At 41.2% G+C, this 8,670-nt stretch overlaps 1 pseudogene; it reads right to left on the reverse strand.

Annotated features, from left to right (window-relative positions):
• LOC102881236 overlaps window positions 1–8,670 on the reverse strand; it is a 22,653-nt pseudogene that overhangs the window by 281 nt on the left and 13,702 nt on the right.

Consider the following 8,670-nt stretch of genomic DNA (forward strand, 5'->3'; position numbering starts at 1 on the left):
AGAGAGGATGATTCTATGAGGGTTAAATGTGAAATACTGACCTTCTCTCTCCAGTCCTAACACCCAGTATCCATTGTCGGGAGACAAAGTCACATCTGTCACCTCCCTGTCCACGTCATCCCTGCACACTCCTAAAGACCACATTTCATTGCACCCCACATCCACCTCCCAATAATGTTTTCCTTCCTGGAATCCCTGAGAAGCCATCACACACTTCTTTAGAAATCTTTTCATTGAAAGAGTCACTTCCTGGTGAGTGTTCCTAGAGGTCACAGTTTTCAGATCAAACATGCAGAGCTGCAGTTGAGCCGTGTTGGGGTCCAGTGTCACTTCCACTAGGGTATGGTAGGAGAAAGAAAGCAAGAGGTGCTGAGAAGGGATCTGGGATGGATGCAGAGGTCACCCCCTCCTACAGTAGACTGGCTTGGGGTGGGATCTGCTGAGGTCCCAGAGCCAGAGGCCCCATCAGATACTGCCCCTGCCCCTGCCTCATCTCCATTGTGGCCCTGGAGACTCACCAAAGCCTGGAGATGCCCAACTGTGAGTCCTAACTCGTGTGTGTGACTTCAGCCCTACTACTGCGCCTCCACGTAAGCTCACTATGACTTTGTGAGAACTTGCTCGGCACCTCTAATCAGTTTCCTCCCATCCTGAGTCCTGCTCAACATCAGCTCCACCTGCCTCGGTCCAGCCCCCTGCATATTCACTAGGGCCCTTAAATCTCTGGAGCTTTGCCTGTGACCCTCACCCATATCTGTCATTGGTCAGCTCCCTCTCCAACACCCACCCGAGGCTCTTTCCCACCGTCATCCCCTCACGCACTGGTACCTGCATGTTTCCGGGCATCTCTCAGTTCTGAAAACAAGCAGACAGCACAGCAGGGTCAGTGCTCACACAGAGAGCAGGATACAGGAAGACGGGAGACTAAGGATGGTTAACCTTTTTGGGTATCACAGATCTACCAGAGACCTGATGAAGACCATGGGATTCTCTACAAAATGCACCTTCCTCAGAATCTGCAGACAATTTGGGGCCCCCATCACAAGCTTGTCTCTGCAGAGACCCATGGCCTCGGGTTATAAGACTGATAAACTAGGGACTTGTAAGAAAGAGGCAAATAGGGGCGGAGGAGATAGCTTCTCTCACCTGACACTCCATGCTTCTTTCTCCAGTCTGAAAACCGAAAACACAGAAGAGGCTGAAGTCACAGATCAGGGGCCCAGGACAGAGTGTGAAAGGAAAGCTCTATAACACTCTCACCCAGTTTCCTGGTGTTTCCAGGACACGAAGAGCAAAATATCCTGGGCCGATAGAAGCCTGGAATGCTTGGCTCAAAGTCCCAAGCCAGGTGGGAGGCTGAGGGAAATGCTACACAGGACATTCTGGGTCCACACCCCTCAGAAAGCTCATGAAGTCTACGGTTCCTCTCCTCAAAGAATGTACCAATGGGCAAAGTTGGCAGACAATTTCAGAATCCCAATGCCCATCTTAAACCCCCTACATGTCTGAGGATCTATTCACTAGTCAATGGATGAGGAGGGTGAATAGCTACCCTTGTTGGCCTGCCCACGCTTCCCACTCAATCCGGAGCTGAGACAGTACACAGATGCTTCAAACTGTGGAACAGGAGGGACTCAGGAGAACTGTGGGGAAGGCTCAGAACATGATAAAACACTTACAGGTTTCTGCCCAGATTCTTCCTGAAACATAAATAGAAAATCCAGTTGTGGACATAGGAGTATGTAAGGTACAAACACAGCCCTGGCTCATTGCTCAGGAGGAGAAGCTGTGAGCAAAGGACGGGGGCTCCCCCAGCACTCTCCTTTTGTGCCCCCACCCCATTTCACCCCCCTCTATTATCTGGGGTAAGACAAGATATCAGGAAAGTTTGTACTGAAGGGAGGAGCTGACATCTGGGATACTGTGGAGGTGGAGATGAAAGTTATTTGGGAGAAGGGAAAATGTGATGGAAGAGAAGCTAGAAGGAAGGTGGGATTATGGCCCACATTCTCAAGAGGTAGTATCATCTCCAAGGAGGAAGAAAAGCATTCCTCCAATAAAAACTCTTATGGAAACTGAATATTATTTTATATTTTTATCTTCATTTTTATTTCTTCTGTTATGAAGTCTTTTTAAGTGCATTGAAACTTTTTTACTGGAGTCTTGGTGGTGTTAGAAATTTATGTCAGCCCTATAGGTTGTGAAAATCATTCTTCCCCTTATTATAGGCCCTCTGTGAGGAAGATGGGTTTGTGGGGCTGGCATTTCCTAAGGGAGCCATTTCTGGCCAGCCTGGAGTGTGGCAAGGACTGTGATTCCTGCAGCCCAGGTGATACAGCCCTGGAGCCCAGGGCTTGAATTACAGATCTGAGAGGTGTGCGGGAGCATCTGTTACCCCATCCCTGCTGGATGTATGAATAAGCCGCAGGCCCATCTTCTCTCTTTCACTTACTTTCCCATTTATGGTAGAAAATTGTCAGACCTATGAGACCGACACACAGGACAGAGGCGAATACTCCCAGGAAAATACACGACAGGTGCCAGGGTAAGGGCTGGAAAAACACCTCTGAAAAACAGATCCACAGATCCCATAGTGACTCCTAAATGGTAAAATCAGTTTGATTCTCTTTTAAGGGATCATCTCATACTCCAAGATTGAAAAGATATTTTTCTATAATTTTTTACATGTTTAAAATGTACTTTTTCATAATTCTTGCTGCATCTGGATTTTGTTTTTATATATTAAATGAGGTAGAAGTTCAATTTTATTTTCTTCTAAACAGATAACTGCACCAGCATCATTTGTTTGAATGGACTTTCCTTCACGCGCTATTACATGCAATGTTACTTCTATTTCATATATATTCATAAGAGTTTGCAAATTTTGTATTAGATATATAAAACTTTATTAAAAGACACTAAGAATAACTAAAATAAGGGGAGTGATGTAAATTCTTTCAGGTAAAAGAAGCAATATTTTAAAGATATAATTTATTTCAGAATTGATCTGTATATTCAATATAATTCTATCCAAAATCTTAATAGAGTTTTCTTAGAACTAGACAAATTGATTCCAAATTTATGTGCTTGGACCTGGTGAAAGTTTGTAAATATTTCATGAGTGCTTCAAAATAATGATTTTTGTAGGTGAAATCTTTAAGGATGTCTGTTACTTTAGGACTATTAATTTGTAAATCAAGTATTCTATAATCTTACTAATTTTTCTACTATTTAATCAGTTTTAGAACTCATGATATTTCAATTTATCCTTATTTTCCATTAATATTTATTTTATATATGTTGAGCTATACTATAAGGTACATATATATTTACAAAGTTTTATTCTTCTCTAGTGAATAAACATTTTATGTTTCTGAAATAACAATCCTAATGCCTTTTTTCTTAAAACTTTTTTTCTTGACTTTAATATATCTATAATGGTACTCCTTTGGTTAACATTTGTCTGCTATGCTTTTTATACTCTTAAAATGTTTCAATGAATAACTCATATATATAACAATTCTCTCTCAAGAATTGCAACCGTTGAGATTTTTTAAAATCCAGTCTAACCTTCTTCGTCTTTTAACTGGCAAATTAACACCTATTACATTGATTGTGATTACTGATATATTAGGGTTTATAATAATTATCCTATTATTTTTAAATCCTTCCCGAAATTATGCACTTTTTATTCTATGCTGTTTTATAAAGTATGTTTTAGTACTTATTTAGAAGTATGTTTTTTAATGAATAAACTTTTTTTTCTTATTCCTTGAGTTAGCGTTCTTAAATTTTGTGTTGATTTTGGAGGGTTGCACCTTGAAGATGATCAGGTGGTAAAGAAAATATTTGATTCTACTCCTCTGCAATTGTAAACAATTCTGTTTCCACCTAATCAAATATTTATGATATCTTTGCACCGCATAGACTTTCGACTTTCCAAATGAGTCATTAAGCCTGAACAATACTACACAGCAAGCCTGAGACAGAGGCTCCTAGTCTCCTTCTGGGCTACACAAACATGCACCCCTACCCTGTCCCCCTCTTCCCCACTCACCTCTTATCCATACCCTGGATTCCACCTCTTGGCTCTGGTCAGGGTACTGGATGGAACAGGATATGCTCCCAGCATTTTCTTGGACTATAAGGGAGGTCTCCACATCAAACAAGCCATGTCTGTCTGCATTCACCTTTGAGTCAGAGGGCAAATCATGTCCTTGTGGATCTTTCCACTTCACTGTGGGCTGGGGGAACCAGCCTGAGGACTCACAAAGTAGCTCGATGCCTCCATCGATGCACCTTGTCATAGAAACCAGAGGAGCTGAACCCAACACTAGGGAGAAAACAGGAAAAGGATGAAAGCAAAGATCATCTTCCAAGGCCACAGATGTTTGGAGCCAGGTTCATGAAGCTCATGGAAATAACATGTCCCACACTCCTTCTCTCTCTCTTTTTTTCTCACATACACATACACACTTATTAACACCACTGTAAGCCCTTCCATGTCATTGTTCAGTTAACGTTCATTGAACAACTGCTGTATACCTGCATATTCCTGAACACTAAATATAATGTGAAAAAGACAGAGCTCTTTCTAATGAGGAGCTTTTCATGAGCTCAGCTAGGAGAGAGAGATCTGATGTCACCCGTTAGAGTAGATAATTAAAGTGACAATGATCCCAAATAAAATAGCAGTGAAGGCTTTCATAATTTACTGTCATAATATATTGACATGACGACTCCTTCCTGCTCCATTTCCCCCATGAAATGGCATGCTAGTCTAGGGTCAAGTGTATCTGCGCAGAGTGGGTGCTGTGTCATGACTGAGAGAGCCCTGAACAAAAGGCTCCAATAGTCTCATGGACTCTGAGGTTCGAAGCGGGGTGAGGGAAAGGGCTAGTTGTGGAGAGTTACGGGATACTGAGTCAGAGTGAAGAAAGCGTCTTCAAGGTTTCCCTTCTTCTTCCTAATAAGGAGGCCTTGACAGTGGCACCTGAAGAAGACTCTAACCAGGCCTCAGATAGAGAGATGTAGGAATAAAGCCACCTGGGCTAGGAAGGAAAATATGTGCAAGAGCTTAAATAGGCAGAGGCATGGAAGTCTTTGACTACACATTCTCAAGATACTGCAATGCATTGGCTATGTACCAAGGCTACTGTGGGGCAGGCAGCTTTTTCTTCTGAGGCTTGTCAAGTAAAGACTTTGTAATTCCTATGGTCAAGCCTTAAAATCACAGGTAGGATTTTCACCAGGAACCAGACTTCCAGAACTCACTGACTAAACAGGGAGAAAACTAAACAAATTCATTTCATTATGAAATGTGCAATTATGGAAGTATGGTTAAGGTAGGAAGTCAAGGAGATAGTAATTAACTGTCAAGAAAAGTCATACTTTCCTGTAGGTGACATTTGTATCCCATTGTGTCAGATAAATGGAAATTTTATAGGTAAACAAGTCAGGAGGAGAGAGAAGCATGCCACACAGACAGCCAGAAAGAAGACATGGCATGATGTGTTTAAGGACCTATGCGATGGACTGAATTTTTTGCCCCTCCCAGACTCATATGTTGAAGCCTTAACCTCCAATGTTATGATATGTTGAGGTGGAGCTTTATACAGGTGATTAAGTCATGAGAGTGAAGCCCTCATGATGGGATTATTATGTCCTTACAAAAAGAAACAAGAACACTCTTCCTCGCTCTCCACCACCACCACCTGAGGACCCAAAGAGAATGTAGCTGTTTGTAAGCCAAGAAGGGGGCTCTCACCAGGAACCAAACTGGCCAGCACTTTGATCTTAGACTTCCCAACCTCTGGAACTGGGAGAAATGAATTTCTATTGTTTAATCCACCCAGTCAATGGTCTTTTGTTATAGCAGCCCTAACTGACTAAGACAACCTATAAGCATTTAGTATTTTTGTACTGTGATGTACAAGAGAAAATAGGTAGGAGACAAGGTCTGAGGAAGTGCAGAGGCAGACCATTGCTTGAGTGCATTAATTCAAAGAATGTGGGATATCACCCCATAGGCTCTGTAGGCAGTGTAACCCTGAAGGGTTGTGTTGATTGGCTTACAGCAGGACAAGGTTATGACCAGCAACTCAGAGACTTCCCCAGGCAACAATAGAGTAAACAGGAGGCAACCGTTGAGGTTACTCAAGTGAGAGAAGAGAAGGGCAAGAGAAGGGCAAGAGGGAGCCAGTAGCAGAGGCTTCTTGGGAGTTTGATTCAGAAGGATTAAGTGGAGGATGTAGAATATTTAGCCTGACCTCCAGACTTACAACTTGGGAGACAAAGGGGAGCATTCCTTATATGGGTGACCTCGAACAGAACTTTCCCCCCATATACTGTACTCTGATATTACTCAAGGTCAAAACCAGTGCACAAAGCCTAATATATCATTATCGAGTGAATAAATAAAAGAAAGAATGATGGTGTAACCAGTAAAAGAATTCAAATAAGATGGTATAAACTTATCTTTCTCTGTTTCTGGAAATAACACAAAAGGCAACCAGAGGGGAACTTTGAAAGATGGAAGAAGGAAAATAGACTTACACTTACTAGAGTACTGACACAGCAGCAGAGCATCTTATTATCCCCTACCTACCTAGTAAAAGAAGGTGGCACATGTAGGCTCACTCCTCTCCCAGATCACCCGATGGGCCCAGAGATGCCTTCCAAAGGATTGAGCAGGAACCTCAATGACAAGGGACTAGGGAATGAGCTCCTTGTCCTTTTGGATCAGATCACCAGGGTGTCTGACCTGGGGATGCACCATCTATTCAAACAGGCAACACTAGAACAGATTGGTGGGAGCCTCAGAATCATCAATAAAACAAGCAGATCGAAATAGTACAGCAAAGGCTCTGAAAATTAAATTGTCCTTGAAAGCTCAAATGACAACAGTAGAATAAGGACCTGAGTGCTAAACTTAAACAAGGTGATTGACTACTAAAACAGAAGCTTCAAATAGAACCTAGAGTCTCATAACATAATAGCCAAAATGTCTAGGTTTCGATTAAAAATTGCTCATTATAAAAGAATCAGACAAATGTGGTTATCTTAAATGATCATAGACAATTGACTCATGCCAATGCTGAGATAAAATGGATTGGAACTATCTGACAGAGACTTTTAAATTGCTCTCATAAAAATGCTTCAACAAATGATTACAATTTCTCTTGAAAAATGAAAATGGAATACCTCATCAAACCATATAATTTATTTTTTGAAAGAACTAAATGGAAATTATATAACTGAAAAATACAATAACAAATAAAAAGCATACCTAATGGGCTCAATATTACAATGGAAGTGACAAAAGGTAGAGTCAATGAATGTAGGGATAGATTAATAGAATTTACCAAATTCAAACAAGAAAAAGAAAACAGTACTTTAAAAAAAAACACATCCCCCAACCCAGGGACCTTAACAAAATAGCAAACATTTGTATCACCAGAGTCTCAGAAAGGGAGGAAAGGGATAACAGGGCTGAAAAACTATTTGAAAAAATGATGACTGATCAACTCCTAAATTTAGTGAAAAGCATAAACAACAGTTTTAAGAAACCGAGCAAATACAAAAAAGAAAGAAAGAAAGAAAGAAACCCAAGGAAATTCACACTTAGATAGATAAAAATTTAATTTCTGAAAACTAAAGATAAAGAAAAAAATCATGAAAGCAACTGGTGAGAAAGGATATACTACAGATATAAAAACATCAATTTGAATGGTAGATTTCTCATCAGAAACATTGAAAGTCAGAAAGAAGTGTCACAATATCTTTTAAGTGACAAAAGAACTGTCAACAGGAAATCCTATATCCTGGAAAATTGTCCTTCAGAAGGAAAAATCAAGACATTCTCAGATGAAGAAAAACTAGGGAGTGAGACACATCCCCAGATCTCTTCCCTTGAAACAACAATAAGCTGAACATCTAAAACTCAACAAAAAACACCCAAACTGCACACCAGCACATCTCAGCGTGGGATCTGCACATAAGAGCTACCTGAGGTGTCAGGCAGTGGACTAGGAGAAACAAAGAAGCTGCCTCTCTCAGCCTCCGGAGTTCCCTGTAGGAAGAGGAGGAGGAGTGAAGGTGCAGCGAGTTCCATGAACAACCCAGACTGGGAGTGCTGTGAGCTCCACATGGCTGACAGCAGAGCCCACTCATCAGGGTAGGAAGCAGAGAAGGAGGACCACAGAGAAACAACAGTTTATTTTTACAAGCTGCGATTAAAAAACTGATGATGAGCCACAGTTCCCAACCCCCAACCCAGAGAGCCCACCCCCATATCCTCTGAGAACAAACACCATGAAGCCCAGGAGAATCTGAGCAAATGCTACTGAAACTGTCAGTAACACTGACAGGGACTGAGACTGAGAATAGTGAGCATGATTAAACATTCATAAGGAAAAAAAGGCATTATTAAGGGTTTATAAAAGCAACAGTAACACTGGACTGAGACTGAGAATAGTGAGCATGATTAAACATCCATAAGGAAAAAAAGGCATTATTAAGGGTTTATAAAAGCAGGGATCCAAGAGGAGAGGCACACCACCTACTGGAAACCAAAAGAAAAGTACCTTATTTGCAATAGGCTAAAGGGAGACCTTTATATAATACATCTTTCTGGGAAAAAAGCAGAATACACTTCCATTAATACACAGG

This window comes from Pteropus alecto, unplaced genomic scaffold, assembly GCF_000325575.1.
Source record: "Pteropus alecto unplaced genomic scaffold, ASM32557v1 scaffold78, whole genome shotgun sequence".
Classification (NCBI taxonomy): Eukaryota; Metazoa; Chordata; class Mammalia; order Chiroptera; family Pteropodidae; genus Pteropus; species Pteropus alecto.